The sequence below is a fragment of the Temnothorax nylanderi genome, unplaced genomic scaffold (assembly GCF_030848795.1).
Source record: "Temnothorax nylanderi isolate EJ_2023f unplaced genomic scaffold, tnyl_v1.0 TNYL_tig0047_pilon, whole genome shotgun sequence".
Taxonomy (NCBI): domain Eukaryota; kingdom Metazoa; phylum Arthropoda; class Insecta; order Hymenoptera; family Formicidae; genus Temnothorax; species Temnothorax nylanderi.
Genome location: NW_027249109.1, coordinates 293160 through 313103, shown reverse-complemented (window position 1 = coordinate 313103; position 19944 = coordinate 293160). Strand labels below are relative to the sequence as shown.

Here is a 19944-nt window from a genome sequence, read left to right as displayed (position 1 = left end):
AAAGTAACACTTACCAGAAGTGTTGGTACACCGATGCCCGATGCCTATCCTAGGCCTCCTCCTCCTCTCAGGCTGCTCGGGATGTCACTCGTGGTTCCTCGATGCGAAGATGATGCTCCTTCCAGCGCGGATATTTTCTGTAACATAAAAATAATCGAATCGATTAAATACGTGTCACGCGCATCGAACATCTTATTCGTTATTCAGATTAATATTATATTTTAAATTACTTCTTCGAAAAAGGTTTCTACGTTAGAATCAACTTGAATCAAATTTTTCAAAACATCTTTTTTTACTAATTTAAATTCCGAAACACGGTTTAATGTAGGAACTGAATAAGCACAAAGAGGGATTCTATAATATCTTAAAAAAAATGAAAAGTAACACTTACCAGAAGTGTTGGTACGCCGATGCCCGATGCCTATCCTAGGCCTCCTCCTCCTCTCAGGCTGCTCGGGATGTCAGCTTCGCAGGATTCCCTCGCTGCTCCGATGTCATCTTCTGCGTCGTTATTTTCTGAAACATTTAAATGAACGATTCGATTAAGCGTAATGAATGTCTCGCGGCGCGGAGAGACCCGCGACGACGCGTATAAGGGAGCGAAGCCGACGACATAGTCTCGCGGCGCGGAGAGACCCGCGACGACGCGTATAAGGGAGCGAAGCCGACGACATAGTCTCGCGGCGCGGAGAGACCCGCGACGACGCGTATAAGGGAGCGAAGCCGACGACATAGTCTCGCGGCGCGGAGAGACCCGCGACGACGCGTATAAGGGAGCGAAGCCGACGACATAGTCTCGCGGCGCGGAGAGACCCGCGACGACGCGTATAAGGGAGCGAAGCCGACGACATAGTCTCGCGGCGCGGAGAGACCCGCGACGACGCGTATAAGGGAGCGAAGCCGACGACATAGTCTCGCGGCGCGGAGAGACCCGCGACGACGCGTATAAGGGAGCGAAGCCGACGACATAGTCTCGCGGCGCGGAGAGACCCGCGACGACGCGTATAAGGGAGGGAAGCCGACGACATAGTCTCGCGGCGCGGAGAGACCCGCGACGACGCGTATAAGGGAGCGAAGCCGACGACATAGTCTCGCGGCGCGGAGAGACCCGCGACGACGCGTATAAGGGAGGGAAGCCGACGACATAGTCTCGCGGCGCGGAGAGACCCGCGACGACGCGTATAAGGGAGCGAAGCCGACGACATAGTCTCGCGGCGCGGAGAGACCCGCGACGACGCGTATAAGGGAGCGAAGCCGACGACATAGTCTCGCGGCGCGGAGAGACCCGCGACGACGCGTATAAGGGAGCGAAGCCGACGACATAGTCTCGCGGCGCGGAGAGACCCGCGACGACGCGTATAAGGGAGGGAAGCCGACGACATAGTCTCGCGGCGCGGAGAGACCCGCGACGACGCGTATAAGGGAGCGAAGCCGACGACATAGTCTCGCGGCGCGGAGAGACCCGCGACGACGCGTATAAGGGAGCGAAGCCGACGACATAGTCTCGCGGCGCGGAGAGACCCGCGACGACGCGTATAAGGGAGCGAAGCCGACGACATAGTCTCGCGGCGCGGAGAGACCCGCGACGACGCGTATAAGGGAGCGAAGCCGACGACATAGTCTCGCGGCGCGGAGAGACCCGCGACGACGCGTATAAGGGAGCGAAGCCGACGACATAGTCTCGCGGCGCGGAGAGACCCGCGACGACGCGTATAAGGGAGGGAAGCCGACGACATAGTCTCGCGGCGCGGAGAGACCCGCGACGACGCGTATAAGGGAGGCGAAGCCGACGACATAGTCTCGCGGCGCGGAGAGACCCGCGACGACGCGTATAAGGGAGGCGAAGCCGACGACATAGTCTCGCGGCGCGGAGAGACCCGCGACGACGCGTATAAGGGAGGGAAGCCGACGACATAGTCTCGCGGCGCGGAGAGACCCGCGACGACGCGTATAAGGGAGGGAAGCCGACGACATAGTCTCGCGGCGCGGAGAGACCCGCGACGACGCGTATAAGGGAGGGAAGCCGACGACATAGTCTCGCGGCGCGGAGAGACCCGCGACGACGCGTATAAGGGAGGGAAGCCGACGACATAGTCTCGCGGCGCGGAGAGACCCGCGACGACGCGTATAAGGGAGGGAAGCCGACGACATAGTCTCGCGGCGCGGAGAGACCCGCGACGACGCGTATAAGGGAGGGAAGCCGACGACATAGTCTCGCGGCGCGGAGAGACCCGCGACGACGCGTATAAGGGAGGGAAGCCGACGACATAGTCTCGCGGCGCGGAGAGACCCGCGACGACGCGTATAAGGGAGGGAAGCCGACGACATAGTCTCGCGGCGCGGAGAGACCCGCGACGACGCGTATAAGGGAGGGAAGCCGACGACATAGTCTCGCGGCGCGGAGAGACCCGCGACGACGCGTATAAGGGAGGGAAGCCGACGACATAGTCTCGCGGCGCGGAGAGACCCGCGACGACGCGTATAAGGGAGGGAAGCCGACGACATAGTCTCGCGGCGCGGAGAGACCCGCGACGACGCGTATAAGGGAGGGAAGCCGACGACATAGTCTCGCGGCGCGGAGAGACCCGCGACGACGCGTATAAGGGAGGGAAGCCGACGACATAGTCTCGCGGCGCGGAGAGACCCGCGACGACGCGTATAAGGGAGGGAAGCCGACGACATAGTCTCGCGGCGCGGAGAGACCCGCGACGACGCGTATAAGGGAGGGAAGCCGACGACATAGTCTCGCGGCGCGGAGAGACCCGCGACGACGCGTATAAGGGAGGGAAGCCGACGACATAGTCTCGCGGCGCGGAGAGACCCGCGACGACGCGTATAAGGGAGGGAAGCCGACGACATAGTCTCGCGGCGCGGAGAGACCCGCGACGACGCGTATAAGGGAGGGAAGCCGACGACATAGTCTCGCGGCGCGGAGAGACCCGCGACGACGCGTATAAGGGAGGGAAGCCGACGACATAGTCTCGCGGCGCGGAGAGACCCGCGACGACGCGTATAAGGGAGGGAAGCCGACGACATAGTCTCGCGGCGCGGAGAGACCCGCGACGACGCGTATAAGGGAGGGAAGCCGACGACATAGTCTCGCGGCGCGGAGAGACCCGCGACGACGCGTATAAGGGAGGGAAGCCGACGACATAGTCTCGCGGCGCGGAGAGACCCGCGACGACGCGTATAAGGGAGGGAAGCCGACGACATAGTCTCGCGGCGCGGAGAGACCCGCGACGACGCGTATAAGGGAGGGAAGCCGACGACATAGTCTCGCGGCGCGGAGAGACCCGCGACGACGCGTATAAGGGAGGGAAGCCGACGACATAGTCTCGCGGCGCGGAGAGACCCGCGACGACGCGTATAAGGGAGGGAAGCCGACGACATAGTCTCGCGGCGCGGAGAGACCCGCGACGACGCGTATAAGGGAGGGAAGCCGACGACATAGTCTCGCGGCGCGGAGAGACCCGCGACGACGCGTATAAGGGAGGGAAGCCGACGACATAGTCTCGCGGCGCGGAGAGACCCGCGACGACGCGTATAAGGGAGGGAAGCCGACGACATAGTCTCGCGGCGCGGAGAGACCCGCGACGACGCGTATAAGGGAGGGAAGCCGACGACATAGTCTCGCGGCGCGGAGAGACCCGCGACGACGCGTATAAGGGAGGGAAGCCGACGACATAGTCTCGCGGCGCGGAGAGACCCGCGACGACGCGTATAAGGGAGGGAAGCCGACGACATAGTCTCGCGGCGCGGAGAGACCCGCGACGACGCGTATAAGGGAGGGAAGCCGACGACATAGTCTCGCGGCGCGGAGAGACCCGCGACGACGCGTATAAGGGAGGGAAGCCGACGACATAGTCTCGCGGCGCGGAGAGACCCGCGACGACGCGTATAAGGGAGGGAAGCCGACGACATAGTCTCGCGGCGCGGAGAGACCCGCGACGACGCGTATAAGGGAGGGAAGCCGACGACATAGTCTCGCGGCGCGGAGAGACCCGCGACGACGCGTATAAGGGAGGGAAGCCGACGACATAGTCTCGCGGCGCGGAGAGACCCGCGACGACGCGTATAAGGGAGGGAAGCCGACGACATAGTCTCGCGGCGCGGAGAGACCCGCGACGACGCGTATAAGGGAGGGAAGCCGACGACATAGTCTCGCGGCGCGGAGAGACCCGCGACGACGCGTATAAGGGAGGGAAGCCGACGACATAGTCTCGCGGCGCGGAGAGACCCGCGACGACGCGTATAAGGGAGGGAAGCCGACGACATAGTCTCGCGGCGCGGAGAGACCCGCGACGACGCGTATAAGGGAGGGAAGCCGACGACATAGTCTCGCGGCGCGGAGAGACCCGCGACGACGCGTATAAGGGAGGGAAGCCGACGACATAGTCTCGCGGCGCGGAGAGACCCGCGACGACGCGTATAAGGGAGGGAAGCCGACGACATAGTCTCGCGGCGCGGAGAGACCCGCGACGACGCGTATAAGGGAGGGAAGCCGACGACATAGTCTCGCGGCGCGGAGAGACCCGCGACGACGCGTATAAGGGAGGGAAGCCGACGACATAGTCTCGCGGCGCGGAGAGACCCGCGACGACGCGTATAAGGGAGGGAAGCCGACGACATAGTCTCGCGGCGCGGAGAGACCCGCGACGACGCGTATAAGGGAGGGAAGCCGACGACATAGTCTCGCGGCGCGGAGAGACCCGCGACGACGCGTATAAGGGAGGGAAGCCGACGACATAGTCTCGCGGCGCGGAGAGACCCGCGACGACGCGTATAAGGGAGGGAAGCCGACGACATAGTCTCGCGGCGCGGAGAGACCCGCGACGACGCGTATAAGGGAGGGAAGCCGACGACATAGTCTCGCGGCGCGGAGAGACCCGCGACGACGCGTATAAGGGAGGGAAGCCGACGACATAGTCTCGCGGCGCGGAGAGACCCGCGACGACGCGTATAAGGGAGGGAAGCCGACGACATAGTCTCGCGGCGCGGAGAGACCCGCGACGACGCGTATAAGGGAGGGAAGCCGACGACATAGTCTCGCGGCGCGGAGAGACCCGCGACGACGCGTATAAGGGAGGGAAGCCGACGACATAGTCTCGCGGCGCGGAGAGACCCGCGACGACGCGTATAAGGGAGGGAAGCCGACGACATAGTCTCGCGGCGCGGAGAGACCCGCGACGACGCGTATAAGGGAGGGAAGCCGACGACATAGTCTCGCGGCGCGGAGAGACCCGCGACGACGCGTATAAGGGAGGGAAGCCGACGACATAGTCTCGCGGCGCGGAGAGACCCGCGACGACGCGTATAAGGGAGGGAAGCCGACGACATAGTCTCGCGGCGCGGAGAGACCCGCGACGACGCGTATAAGGGAGGGAAGCCGACGACATAGTCTCGCGGCGCGGAGAGACCCGCGACGACGCGTATAAGGGAGGGAAGCCGACGACATAGTCTCGCGGCGCGGAGAGACCCGCGACGACGCGTATAAGGGAGGGAAGCCGACGACATAGTCTCGCGGCGCGGAGAGACCCGCGACGACGCGTATAAGGGAGGGAAGCCGACGACATAGTCTCGCGGCGCGGAGAGACCCGCGACGACGCGTATAAGGGAGGGAAGCCGACGACATAGTCTCGCGGCGCGGAGAGACCCGCGACGACGCGTATAAGGGAGGGAAGCCGACGACATAGTCTCGCGGCGCGGAGAGACCCGCGACGACGCGTATAAGGGAGGGAAGCCGACGACATAGTCTCGCGGCGCGGAGAGACCCGCGACGACGCGTATAAGGGAGGGAAGCCGACGACATAGTCTCGCGGCGCGGAGAGACCCGCGACGGACCGTATACGCGAAGCGTAATGCCTCGCGGCGGCAGACAACGCGACGGGAGCGCCGGACCCCATTGTACCCTTCACTCCCAGCGAACTGGGAGGAGGGTACGGTGTGCTCGTAGACCCTGTACCTCCCCACCGGGCCCTCCCTTCGGTAAAGCCGAAGGTACTGCCCCAGTGGATCGTTGATACAGGGAGCCCTCTCACCACGGCAAGGTGGCACACCACGAGAGGGACATTTTTTACACGCTTAACTTTATCCGTTGTCCTACCTACCCGTATTACAATTTAGTATTTGTTAATCCATACCTCAAAGTGATCACTTGAGATTTGGGAAACGTAGAATTGAGAGTTTTAACGTGCGCGATTGGAATTTAATTGGGGATGGGGATTTTCCAATCTCGCACATATGCGAGAAAATATAAAGAAAATAGTCCTACTTTGGGCAAATAAACAGATCAAATTATTTTGTATGTTAACTACTTTACAAACCTTCAATTCTGGTCATTAATATAGACCTTACCTTATGAGATGTTTCCGTCGTTTCTTCTGACCAAGATTGAATTCACCTATTGAGTTGTTACTGGCCAAATCCATTTTGGTTCTATGTCAGCCAGAAAATGAGAAGGCGATAAATTCCTTCAATGCCGGCTGATTAACAGCGCCGGTAGACGATTATAATGTTGCGGTCGATTACGAATCGTTGCGATCGTTAATAAGCGCGCATTAATCATATCGGAAAAAAATAAACAACCACGTTGGATCGTTAATAAAATCTTAATTAAGTGACTTAATTTTGCTTTTAATTTTACAATGTCTTATTTACGGTGTTCTTTGTGACAACTTTCCTGGCCATTTTCACCATTTGAAACAGAAATAACCCCTTAATTTAATTAAAACGCTCGAACAAAAGAAATTATGAAATCGACTTTAATTTCCGCGCATACGTGAGATGTGATACTATTATACTAACACTTATGTGTGGTTATCAAAGCATCGCTCTCCTTTAAATAACATTCAGCAAAAATGATTCCGGTGTATTTTGTGACTTCCATTCGCTATCTGCAAATGATATGCACTCACGAAACACGCGTCTTTTACCGTTCTTGTGGAAATTTATCCAATTTTATCTGATTGTATCCAGCGACAAGATAAAAGTACCTTTGATTTGAAAAAAAAGAGGAAAAGGAAGAAAGAGGACAAGAAGTCGTAGGGAGATTTCGGGGTTTACGTCAGTTATCGTTTACTACGACAGCCTCTCGGTAAATTAAGGAAACCGCAGTTAAACCAACTGGTGAAATATATCCGCAGTTTCAGGGGACATTCCAAGATGGCACCGATGGGAGCTTTTGCTCTATTTTATCAATTCGACCCTCGGGGGCTAGCCGCACCGCGGAAAAAGCGACCCAACATAGCTTGCTATTTCGCACATGAGACCATCGAACGATTAACCTATCTCAAAAGCATTCATGAAAAAGTTGAATCAGCACATACAATTTATTCGTCGGAAAAACGATGAATATGCAGATAGCATATTTTTTAGGCTTCAAATTGAGCAGAAATGATAAAGTATTATCATAAGTTATTTCGCGCTATTTAATAGATGTAACCGAACCTATTATACAAAAATTTATGCATAAGATGATTATTTTTTATCGATTTATTATAATAGTATATTGATATAACTGAAAATTAATTAAATCCTATGTACGATATACTTAAAACTGTAAATATAATAAAATAAATTGTACAAAATGGAATTTTTTCGAACGTTTTTGATCTCCACGGAATGTAAGTACTTATCTTCGAGCTCATTAAAATTTCCCATTTTACACAGCAATAAATTACGCTGGGTAATGCATAAAGAAAACGAACAAATTGATAACCAACAAATGAGAGTGGACGGCATGTCAATTTTTTTTATTCGTTCATTAAAATAAATCATGTGGTACAGAGATTGCAGTCACTTAATATAAGTAATAAGTTATTTCTTCTTCTAATTTTTTTAAAACACCAACTTTTATTTCCTCTTTTATTCTTATCTTATTGATTATTATTGTGCTTTATATAAAGCGTTAGCATTGTCGACATTGTTTTATCAGGAGGTAATAACACGTTTCAACAATAAAACAAAAAATATCCGAAGGCTACAATGTGGGAAGCTTTACAAAAATTGCACAAAAACTTTAATTCGTACCACATCCATAAATTAAACACTGTAATGAATTCTTTTACCATCGAATAAGTACGAATAACCAGATCTCAAATTAAATCAAGTATCAAAGAAGAAACTATAGAATCTCAAATTTTAATTAATAAATTAGTACTATTTAATGTCAAGTATATAAATAATATTAATTAAAATTAATTAAAATAATTACTTTGATATATGTGCATACTTCTGATAAAACATTTCGCGAATTTGATTGTACGACGATGTTATAAAACATTTTAGATTCAGATTCAATTCGCACTTATCTCAAGCACAGAATTTCACTGGTCCAGCGAAAGTCCCGATAAACATACGCCGATAACCGGAAAGAGCTCTCCCGTTGGGGCACTCGTTTGGAAGGAACGTGGTAAAACTGTAGTCCACGCGACGCGTACTAACGTCCCCGGCAGTTATTCGTTGCCCACAGAATTGCTTCCGCTCCGTGAGATATGCGCGTTATCTCCATGAACGAACGATATTGCAAAAAATAGCATTTCACTTTATCTCAAAAGGGGAGAACAAAGTACCAAAACGTACGGCAGTTAAAAATATACGCGCGTTCCGCAAAAAAGCACGCGTATGCAATTTGTAGAAATATCCCCTGCCAGATTTTCGGACGCTTTGCAATTCACATTGTTGATACGCATTGCATTAAATGATATATCCTCGGGGAACAATTTCGATTGTATCTGAGGGAATGGCTGACAATGTTTCGTTAAAAACCGGCAAAAATCGATTTCACCTTGCTTGTTGCCTGGCGCGAAGTGACAACCGTTCATGTTTTTTTGATAAAATTGCAATAAAAAAATTGAGGTTGACAATGTACTCGTTAAAAATACTCATTTTACAGATGTTCATCAATGCAATTTTGCGCAATGAGTAAGTTACAATGCTACGTTCAACATAAAAAAAAAGTAATATCTTTTCCAATTAAATATAAATGTTGGCTAAAAACTAACAAAGCTAATTGAAGTTCAGAATACAGCAATATTTATGATATTGCAATTTACGTTATTTACTTGAAAATGTATCACTCCGCATAATGTCATAATTGTATAATTATTAAAATCCATTTACATTTAATTGTGATAGTTTATTTAAATATTACGAAAATGTCCGTTTGAAAACATAATAAAGGTAAAAAATCGATCGTTATATCTGAATCCGAATTAATCTTACACGCTAATACGAAACACGCTACTAAAATTAAAACCTTAGTACCTCCGGTCGTCTTCCTTTTTTATCAAGACAGAAAAAACAGTTCAAATATTACATCTCTGCAGAACGTATGATTTAAACTCACCGATCTCATGAAATTTTATCTCAAAAGTTTACTCGGAAGCTTTTCACGTTGATAACGAGAAAACTAACCGCGATCCGCGATTAGAAGCACACACGTCAGACACGCAGCACGAAATGTAGAAAATTAGAAACATAATAAAAGTATAGTGTTTTTCTTGCGCTTTGATCTTTAAAACGAGCACACAATCCCCTTCGACGTCACGATATAGCTGCTTCGAACACATCACATATCAAACATCGCGGAATCATCGAACACTGTCACAAGAGGAATAACATGCAAAATCTCCAAGATTTCCACGATATTTCATTGCGCAATGTTCCATTTTATCTCAAAAAGAAAACTACGACTTGTTTTATAGCAGTATATTTTGTATCATGAAAAAACTAAGCAACTTTTTGCGCATAATTTCTTGTAAAGAAGAATTCGTTTTCTCGTTATACACTACTTTATACATATTTTTTGCAATACCGATGAACTCAAGTAGAATAATACAATGTTTCTTTAAAAAAAGAAGACATAGTCAATAAAATTAAATAAAGAGTACTCGTTAGTTTTCTCCGTCCACTCAGCAATTCTGCGAACAAAGACGGAAAAAGGAAAAAGGGAAGGGCTTCACTTCGAAGAGTTACCTTAGAAACGACGCGTCTCGTGTGACGCCCCAAGTCACAGTAGGCTCTCTTTTCTAACCCTCTGTCATATTGGTTCTTTTTTATCAAGAGGGTCAATATCGGAAATCTGTAAGTTCTGTCAAACTGATAAAAATACTATCACATGTTTTCATTCACGTATCACTTTCAACAACGATGATTCAAAAATTTTATATGTTAATTTGACGTTAACGACACGTGTTTCGTGGGAACGGTGCATTTTGGGAATTATTATTTCCGTTGAAAATTTGTCGGTGTCTTTCCGTGCAAATTTACATGTGCGCGTAAATTTCTATATTTTTTTTTAGCAATTGCAGGAAAAGGTATTTCTTCGTGATTAAAATATTATTTTAATACAGTAAGATTTTTTTCCCTACTTTATTCCTCTAAAAATGCTTGAAGTCAATACATGCACTACTTAATTCCGGAACATTATTATTAAGTATAAAAATATAGTTACGCAATGTACTTATATTTTTATCAGGTATTATATGCGAAATGCTTTGAAAAATGAGAAAACTAATTGTTTCGAGATAAAGTAAAAAGAACGTGCTTGCCCTCGCATACTCGATTCGTTATTCATGATGAATCATCTCTTCATATTATAAAATATTTATAATTAATATATGTTAATGCAATTTAAATATAATCATAATATATCTAGAGTATAAAATAGAGTATATTTATATACTCTCGCGAATCAGATGTTGCGTTTGCGGGCAATGTCCGTCAACCGTTCGTCGACTTTCCGCCGTAATGCCAGTAGCACATCTCGATCGAAGCTAATGGTCGTGTACGCGTGGTCTTAAATCGCGTGCGACATGAAGAAGGGACGTTGAAGCCGATTCCGCGGGACCCAAGGTTGCTCTTCTGCCGCCGCCGTCGCCGCCATCGCGTTTATTTCACTCTTAATTCACGGCATCCCGTTGTAAACGCGTAACTATTATATCTTCTCCCGTCGTCCGCGACCCCAATCAGCTTCATTATTATTATTCCCGGTTCTTACGCCAAAGTCTAGGCGGGCATTGTCCCACGGACGGCGACTCTCGATCGTCGCCGTCGCCGTCGCCGTCGCCGTCGCCGTTGAGATGTGTAGGTGTAAATAAAGATCGCTCCTAAATGTTCGATCTACACGGTGCGGCGATTCATTCCGGGATTAAGGAATAACGCTAAGGACCGGTTCTCCGTAGGTAAGCTTTGTCTCCTCGCGGTTTTTCTTCGTCTTCTTCTTCCTTTCCTTTCGCACGGACCCGCTCGATCGGGGCCGGATCACCTTCGCTCGCGTCAAAATGTCTCGCGGCACGCTCGTAATCGTTACTTATTATTTTATTCAATGCGTAAAATTGCCGGTACGAGTATGATTCAATGCAATTCGATAGCGCGAGTTATTCCGATGCGTTCGTTAATGCATTTTGTGAAATGTACGACGCGATTTAAGTGGGATAATCACGAAATCTCTTTACGGCGGACATAATCGCGGGGTCGACTGGAGAAAAAAATAATAATATTCTGAAACACCTAAAAAGTTCTCTATTCGTCGGTGACAATAATAATTGAATGCGATAATTTAATGTGTCATAATTTAATAATTTAGTAATTTAATTAAGCGCCCGCCTTCAGATTTTAATAAATATCTTTATTGGTGATGGACGGGGGTAACATCCCCCTTCTTGTTCGCTTGGAAATAATCGCGAAGAAAAAGGACGCGATTGGGCGTGCTGGTAACGGCGTAATAAACGATTAAAATATAATAACATGTCAACGGGCCCTTTTCGGCAGGCTCGAGCGAATCTCGAAGGATGCAGAGAGATGGAAGGAAGGACGAATGCTACAATGTTCGGCAGTGTATCATTATCATATCATAATAACGGCAGCAACGCTATTAAGGTCTTAATGCACCACCATATTCCGCGCGCGAGATACTCGGCAAGACAAGTTAAGGATCATCGAAGTGACGGATCGCGGAAAGATTAAGGAGTACTTTACAGCTTGCTAAGAGCGTTAAACTCGCACCGAAGCCGGCTACCGAGCGTTCGGGACGAGATTCATGCGCGCAAGTCGTAATACTCGAAAATATTGAAACGCAGATTTTCGCGAAACGAAGTTCGTACCTATAATTTCTCGGGATTAATCGAGATTATTTATTTTATTACTTAAATTATATTAGAGATAAATTTCTTTACAGTATTGTTTAATTTCTTGATCTTTTACATCAACTGATTGCTTCGACAACGATCTAACATTAATTAAAAGAAATAAACTAATAAGAATATTATCTTTTATTAAAAGATATTTTATTTATGTATATTTTCTATATGAAGTGATATATATATACCATTTATATTACCATTTATATTAATAATGATTATACCGTTATTTTACATATCCAATTTTAATTTAGGCACTTATTTACTCTCACATTTGATTTAACAATCAAGTTCCAGAATTAATATTCTCTCGGGGAGTAATAGATTCCATAGATCTCGAGTAGATATCTGATGATTGTATGGTTTAGTCTTGAAAATATGACAAACTTGTGAAGCATTTGTTCGTACGCGAGATTGAAGATTAAAAAGTCGACCGTGTGACTCAGAGAGTACAAAAGGGAAAGCAGCGATTAAAAGACGCGTGGGAGGGCGGATAAGGGAGAAATGCATTGTGAATTCAACAGAGGTATGGTCGAGACGTGGAAGCAGTTAGACACAGGTCTTTCCCGATCATTCAGCCTTTTGAATTTCACGAACTTTTTGAATAAATTTGCACCTGAATGTCCACCATGGAGCCATGGTATTTGCCATTTCTCGCCTTTCTCGCTATTCTCCGCCATGCCATTGAAAGCTCAATAGATTGTTTACAAAACTCCATATTCGCCGTGATGGGACTTGCAAATGCATTTTCCTGTAGGGATCAAACCATGACTCGCGTTCCATAATTTCAGAGTATATCGATGTCGATATATGTCTATGTCAATTATTAATAAATTAACCCTATAATTTACCTTCGAAGGGAGATTTCTGATTAAATCATACATTTTCCTAGAATTCGTGATCTTCAACGTATAAGTAATCTTCTTAAGATCGCCATTAAACGCTTAATTAATCACAAACGACCTTAATCAAGTTTTAAATAGCTACAATGGCACTTGGAAACGTTTGAATACGCATCAATATATTTTTTCAAACTTTAATTAAAATTGAAAAACGTATTTGTCGGCAAAATGGGCCAATTTTTTAAATTCAAGCATGGAGAAAACGGCAGTTGCGCGTTACGAAAACAAATAGGGAAATCTTTCGTTCGGTTGACAAAAGGTGTTTTTACACCTGGCATACGTATTCAGACAGAGAGGGGCTTATGGGGAATAAAAGGAAGGTGGCAGTGGACAGGGGGAAAGAGCATAACGAGATACGGCGCGTTCTTGCAACCGAGAGGATCCATATAGCAGACGCGGGCACCGTCATTGTTGGCGGGGTCTCTCTTTTCAGGACGCCTGAAAGAGGCATCAGCCAGCCAAGGTGACCCCTTGGCGTTGGGACCGGGGCCTTGGAGAACGGGGCCTGAATATCAGACGGCGGCTTTCTCGCACTCGCGCCGCGTATCGTCGCGTTAGACACACACCGAGCAGTATTTCGCGCGGTCGCTCGTAAGATCCCGAACAATTACTTGGGGGCCTGGCCTTCATACGATCCGACGCGACGCGACGCGACGCGACACGACGGCGATTCTCCTCGCCGGCGCGCCTCGGCATTGAGATTTTGTGGGTGTTAAATGCGCGCGCCACACACTTTGTACGCTGTCCGAGGATCTGCCTGAGCGAGATGACGTCGCGGGACGTTGGAGAAAATTATGCAAGATCGAGATCGAGATTTTCGGAATTATAACGAGATCGATAACACGAACGTGATCTTTTTTTTACATTTATCTCAGAGAAAGATTAATTTTTTGCAGCTTCCGTTAAGTTGCCGATCTCTTGCTACCGAATATGCAAAAGATTCTTTTGGAACTTTATACGTACACTCGCAAAAAGTCTGATTGTGAGTTGACACAGACTTGATTATACTTTTTTGCCCACTTAATTTGGATCGATGTAATCTCCCCCGTTCTCATTAAAAATCTAAGAGGATTGCAATCTCTTTTCACCCTTCTTTCGCCCCTCCTTTATTTGATGAACAGTATATTCACCTTGCGTGCTCGGTATTTTTTGATGACTTGCAATATGAGTTATTAGGAATATATGAATTATCATCAATGGAGGTTGCCATCAGGTTCGCGGTTGCGGTCATTTTCGTCGCAACAACGCCGGAATTTCGTCCGGCAAACTCCTTGAAATTTTCGATTTCCGCTCGCGAGCCGCGAAGTTCTTAAATTAAAGCATGCATTTGATGAAAAGGATCAACGGAATTAAAAGGAACAAAAAAGAAGAAAAAGGTCAAGAGTACCCTCATTAATAAAAGGCTCGGCGTGAAGGTCATCCGGAAGACGAGACTTTTGTGCGGGCCCGAGTTAAAAAGCGTCGCGCGAGACAAAATGAGCTCGGTAAATGTGCAATCGGTATAATAGCGCCCATTATGCAGCCTTTGCACGCGTAGAGACCTATAAATTCAAATGCGAACTGCGGGATGCTGTCCAAGACGGTAAACATCCGAAGCGTTGAAGAACAATAGAGCTTCGGGAGACGTCGCGTCGAGGATTTTTATAAAGGATTGTAAAAAAACTCTGAATATTTTAAAATCTTGGCGCCAATTTAAAATTATCAATCTTAGAATATATTATTATCTAAAAAACGGCGATAATAACTACAATAAATGAAGATCTATCTCTATTCCCAACCGAGATCAAGGAAAATGTTAACACAGAACGACGCTTTTTGATATTTGCATCGATTATACATTGCGACACTCGCGCGACTTAGATCCACATACACAGATCTCATAAATCGGCGATAATTACAGGCGGACGTGTTCTGCCGTCGACCGCGGAATATGAAAACGCGATGCGCGAAAGGATCGAGTCGGCGCCATTTTTAATACGTAGATCTGTATTGCGGGCATTTCCGCCGTTTTAACATGTCAACCCGTTTGCGGTAGAAATTATGGATAGTTTACGGCCGACACGTTGCACATTGCGTATACTTGGCGCGAGTATTTATGAGATCGCTTTACGACATAAATAATGTTAGAATTCATTACTCCGCACATAATTACGAAGTGGAATTTATTCACTGCAACTACTATTTGGCGGCATACGTGGGCACCGAGATTGACGGACATGAAATCAACTATCCATAATCACTGTCATAATCGTTTCACATCGGGCGTAACTTGAACCGTTTTGGCGATTTGTTGTCAGCCGCGTTTTCAAAAGATAAAAAAAACGATAATAAATATAAATTAAAAGTTCCTGCTCTAAATTAAAAAGGAAAAAGTGCGAAAATCAGGAAACCCGTTCGTTACATCGAATAGTTTCGACTTACGAGTTTTCTGAATGTGGAAATTCTTCTTGAAAGATGCGGGATTACTTTTTAGATAATCTATAATTAGTGTCAGATTCCAGGATACAATTTTGTTTCTAATTTTATATGCATTGTATTTTATACATACATATGTGTGTGTGTGTGTGTGTGTGTGTCTTAATATATATTTTATTATGCATGTATTCTGATTTGTTAGAAATGTTTTTCGTATATACGGTAAAATTACAAACGGAATTCTCTTCTAAATTATAAAGCGAATTACAGAAGAAGCCCTAGAAAGTAGGCTTTTGTAGTACAATCCATTCCACGTAAGATTCCCTTCCATTCCTACGTCTTTCCACGTAACGTATTGCGGTTGCGAACGCTCAGATATACGGATCGATACCGAGAAAGATGAATATACGGCGCGGCGCGGCGTTCGTATGCACGGAATTACGGAAGGATAACGCCCGCGGGACGGCGATAAAAAATCGTGCGGGCGCTGCAATCAACACTAATTGTATTTACGATTACATAGCCGTATTACCGATGTAATTACGATAGCCGCGCGAGCGCGGATCTCCGCCGTTCTCGCACGCCCCGTGCGTCCCGCGAATCGTACCGCGTAATATCTCGCGAGTTACCGTTACTTCGATGCATCTATTATCTCACGATCGACGTGCGAAATCATTTCATTTCGCCCCGGCTGCAAATTATTCCGGGATTGATTGACGGGCGCTTTCAATAAATTTTCACCCCGCGAATCATCCTCTCGTTGCGCGGCCGCTCAACGAGCTCAAGTAAAAATAAACAATATCGTTAACAAGTCGTATCGTTCATCCATCTACATTCACCGAAATCGCAGTTATCTTTCCATTTTTGTTATTTGTCATAAAGGAATCTTGTTCCTAATTTACTATTCAATCGTGTTCTAAAGTTCTCAAGCACTGCAATTACACTAAAGATCAGCACTTTAATGCTTTCCTGCCATTTCTACAATGTATCGTAAGATTATTTATAACATGTTTTTAATATATTTTTCTGTCTTATAGTATGTCAAAAGGTATCTCGCATTTAATTTACTATCACTGTTCTAAAGTTCTTATTAGGCGTTGCAATTATACTAAATACCAACATTTTAATGCTTTCTATAATTTCTGTAATGTTTAACATTATTTATAATTTTTATATTTTATAGTATAGTTTTATAAAAGAAGAAATACATATATAAGCATTTATATGATCTTCGATTTATGATTTTTATCCTATATTCCTATATAGGATGAAATTAGATTGTGTCAACAAGGCTATCTTTGTAAAAAAGCAAAAGCAGAGATGTCGATAAGATAAAAATAACACTGTACGTCATTTATCAGCGAAGCCATAACTAAGTATAGCGTGATCGTGCCATTCGAATTCAAACGCAACGTGATCGAGGGTTAAACGCGATCCGGACTCGAACGCGAGCGCGCGCTCGAGCGTTCGGGGCGAGCGTTTAGCACTTGACCTTCGATTATCGTCCTGTCCTTTCTAATATCCCCCACCGAGGGAAGCTCGTGCTCACAAACGGCGTCTGACGTGTCGCGGCTTTAGAAAGCGGCGCCGAATCGCAAAAAGTCCGATTTTTATCCGTCATATCCCGACTCTTTTAACCCTTTTGCATCGTGATCGCGCGCCGGTTTCTACCGTGAACGGGCGGACGCCTCCCACGTTACCGCGGGTATATACGGCCGCTGTTGTGTTGCTGTTGTTGTTGCTCGCTCGCTTATTAACTGTACTCGCGACCGACGGACTGCCATTCGCGTAGGTAGGCATATCGCGTTGCCGCAACGCCAACTTTCACGAACGATCTTTGTTTCTGCATTTAATTCCCTGTCCCTCTCACTCTTTAATTTTTAACTCGTGCGTAAACAGATGTATTCATTTTATCTTATTTCTTATTAATTCGCAATAAAATAAACGTGTCACGTAATCACATTTAGTGTAATTTAAGTGAAATGAAATAAGACGTGACTGTTAGGAGACGTGTCTGCAGAGAATTTTGGAGTTCTGTTCAATTATTCGCAAGATATATATTATTCAAAAGTCAACGCGTTTTACGGACAAAGCGAGGAGTCGAAAAGTGGCATGTTGGAACTTTGAGTCATTTTCTCCTACCGAAAATCCAACATTATATACAGCCGCGAGCCGCGCGTTAATCAACGCTCCGGCGTATCTACCATGCTGTCAAAAAAATTCCAGAGATTCCACGGACCCTCGAGATACGTTACGCGCATATATAAACGACGCATCCCGCCGTAATCTATTTCTCCGCTTCGAATCTCGATGTTCGCGGTGATGTCCGTTTGTACGATCGTCGATCAATTCGAGATGAAGTACGCGAGATCTTCCTGAGAGGTGCATCAACGTCTTTGACAAATTAAACGTTATCGATGGAAATAAATAACAAAACTTTAATGTCTCTTCAGCTACATGCTATCTTATTCAAACGTTTCACGCGAAAAGTTAAAAAGTTGTGGGAAAGAAAGAATCTCGTTTATGACAACATTTCGTCTCGGAGGACGAACGCCGCTGGATAATATTTACAAGATGTCCCGGGATGTAACGGTGGCCGCGGATCGTCATAACATCCGTCGTAAAACCACGGCGTCCGCTTCAGATCTGGAATCGAGATGCGTTACGATCGTGCGACGCGTTGTAAAGAAGAGCTGCTTTCGTGTTTTTCAACGATACGCCTATGGATCGTCGATCAATTTAAAAGGAAGCGAAGCACGTGATTATGTCCTCTCTCGTCTAGTCTCATCCTCCTTGCTTTCTCTCTCTCTCTTCTCTTCCTCGGAAGGGAGAGAGTGGACCAGTCTGGTTCTATCCGAACTGACTTTCGAAGTTTCCGACAGAAATCGCTACGGCGCGGCGGCTGCACTAAAAATCACAGCGTCGCCGTTATTGATCGATAGATCGCTGAAATGAAAAGATTGATCTTCCTCTTTTTTTCGAAGATCTGATTACGATTTGCAAACGAGCCGGGTATCTCGCCAGTAATCTCGCTTTCAGTCTATAATTGAAATCTAATTTACGTTACGATAAATTAAAGCGCGATCGATCTCAATCGTGAGATGTGCGCTCGTTCGATATGTGTCGCCGACGAAGCTAATGACGAGAGTTATGCGTTTTATATGAGATCACGGTGCGTTTGCCGGAGGAATCCGTTGCGTCGTAAACGCGAGATAACGGCGGGAATTTGAAAAAGCAGCGCCGCTAAGATAATTAATAAAACCGTACGCGCGCTTTCTAACGTTCACTTTCGAAAGTCCATAAAATTTATACGTATATTACGGTACGCGATTGCTACGGTTAAGGAAAATTTCCACGCGTTAGCATCTAATTATTGCGAAGAAATATTTATATCGTTCAAATTACTATTTTTAAATTGTACTAAAGAAAAAATTTGTTTACAACATTCACCAATTGAACCAACTTATATCTCAGTGTAACAGTAATATAATATGTTTTTCTTTTTCTAGAAATTTGAAAAATTATATTTTAAATTTATTTTAAAATTATTTCCCTCATATTCTCAAAAGTAAGAAGACAGTATAGATTCTCTGATCCTGCCACGGTAATCAAAAGCAAAATTGAAGATGCAAGCGCAATAGTAGTCCGAATCACTTTTCCAAGTGATTCGAGTAAATCGATACAAAATTTTAATATTTTTAATCAAGTTTCAAGGAGAAATTGCTTCTTGAATGTTCCTCGAAAAAAAGAATTTTAGGCCACTGCCGCAACCGAGCTCTTCCGACCAACTCGTACGGTCTTTGAAAACACGTCGTCGTTTTTGGCGAGCGGCCCCGATACGTGGCCCGATCGATTTAAAGCGAGGAGACGGAGACGGAGGCCTGGACGAGACGGGACGTAGGCCGGTGTGTAACTTGTTGCCGACTTTCAAGCAGGCCAGGCCAGGCCAGGCCAGGCCAGGCTCGGCGCGCGCACGAGGCCTACGGCTAGCATGACGGGAACCAGAATGCTTCGTTCCATCATCAACCGGAGGAGAGGAGGACTCCGCGGAGAGTCCCGTAGCTCTCGAGTCGACTCGAAGAAGCGAGTCAAGCCCGGAGCCCGGGTCTCAAGCTGAGAGGCGGCTGAATTCCACACTCTCTATACCTTTTATATTGCCTTTGACTATGCGAGGAGAGCCGTTGGCTACGAGTCGCACGCGAGTCCGCGCAACTCTCGCGCGGTGTCGGGCAGGCGCGAGTAGCGGTTTCTAAAGCGGACTTCCCTCGCGCGAGCGAGGGAACGTTTACGGGCTGTCCGTATCTTTAAAACGGCCACAGGCGTGGCTCTTGAAAATGAACGTGCTTGAATCTCAACTTAAAGCGGGAAGCTTGGAATTCATTTTCTAACGGAAACTCTTATAATACGATGTAGTGGATGTTGATAGGATATTTTCTCGTTCTCGAAACAGCGAGAGGTATGTTTAATCGTTCACGAACGGTGTCTCA

General features: G+C 46.8%; 2 protein-coding genes across 3 annotated transcripts in view; one reads left to right on the top strand and one right to left on the bottom strand.

Annotated features, from left to right (window-relative positions):
• The window catches only part of Drp1 (dynamin related protein 1), a 59537-nt gene extending 59021 nt beyond the window's left edge, over positions 1–516 (bottom strand). For both annotated transcript variants that reach the window (XM_071705579.1, XM_071705581.1), the window contains exons 1-2: positions 392–516; positions 15–137 (exon numbers count right to left, since the gene is read on the bottom strand). The gene's annotated coding sequence lies outside the window, so the exon portion shown is untranslated. The remainder of the gene's footprint in view (positions 1–14; positions 138–391) is intronic.
• Ft (cadherin-related tumor suppressor fat) overlaps positions 1–19944 on the top strand; it is a 123009-nt gene that overhangs the window by 44710 nt on the left and 58355 nt on the right.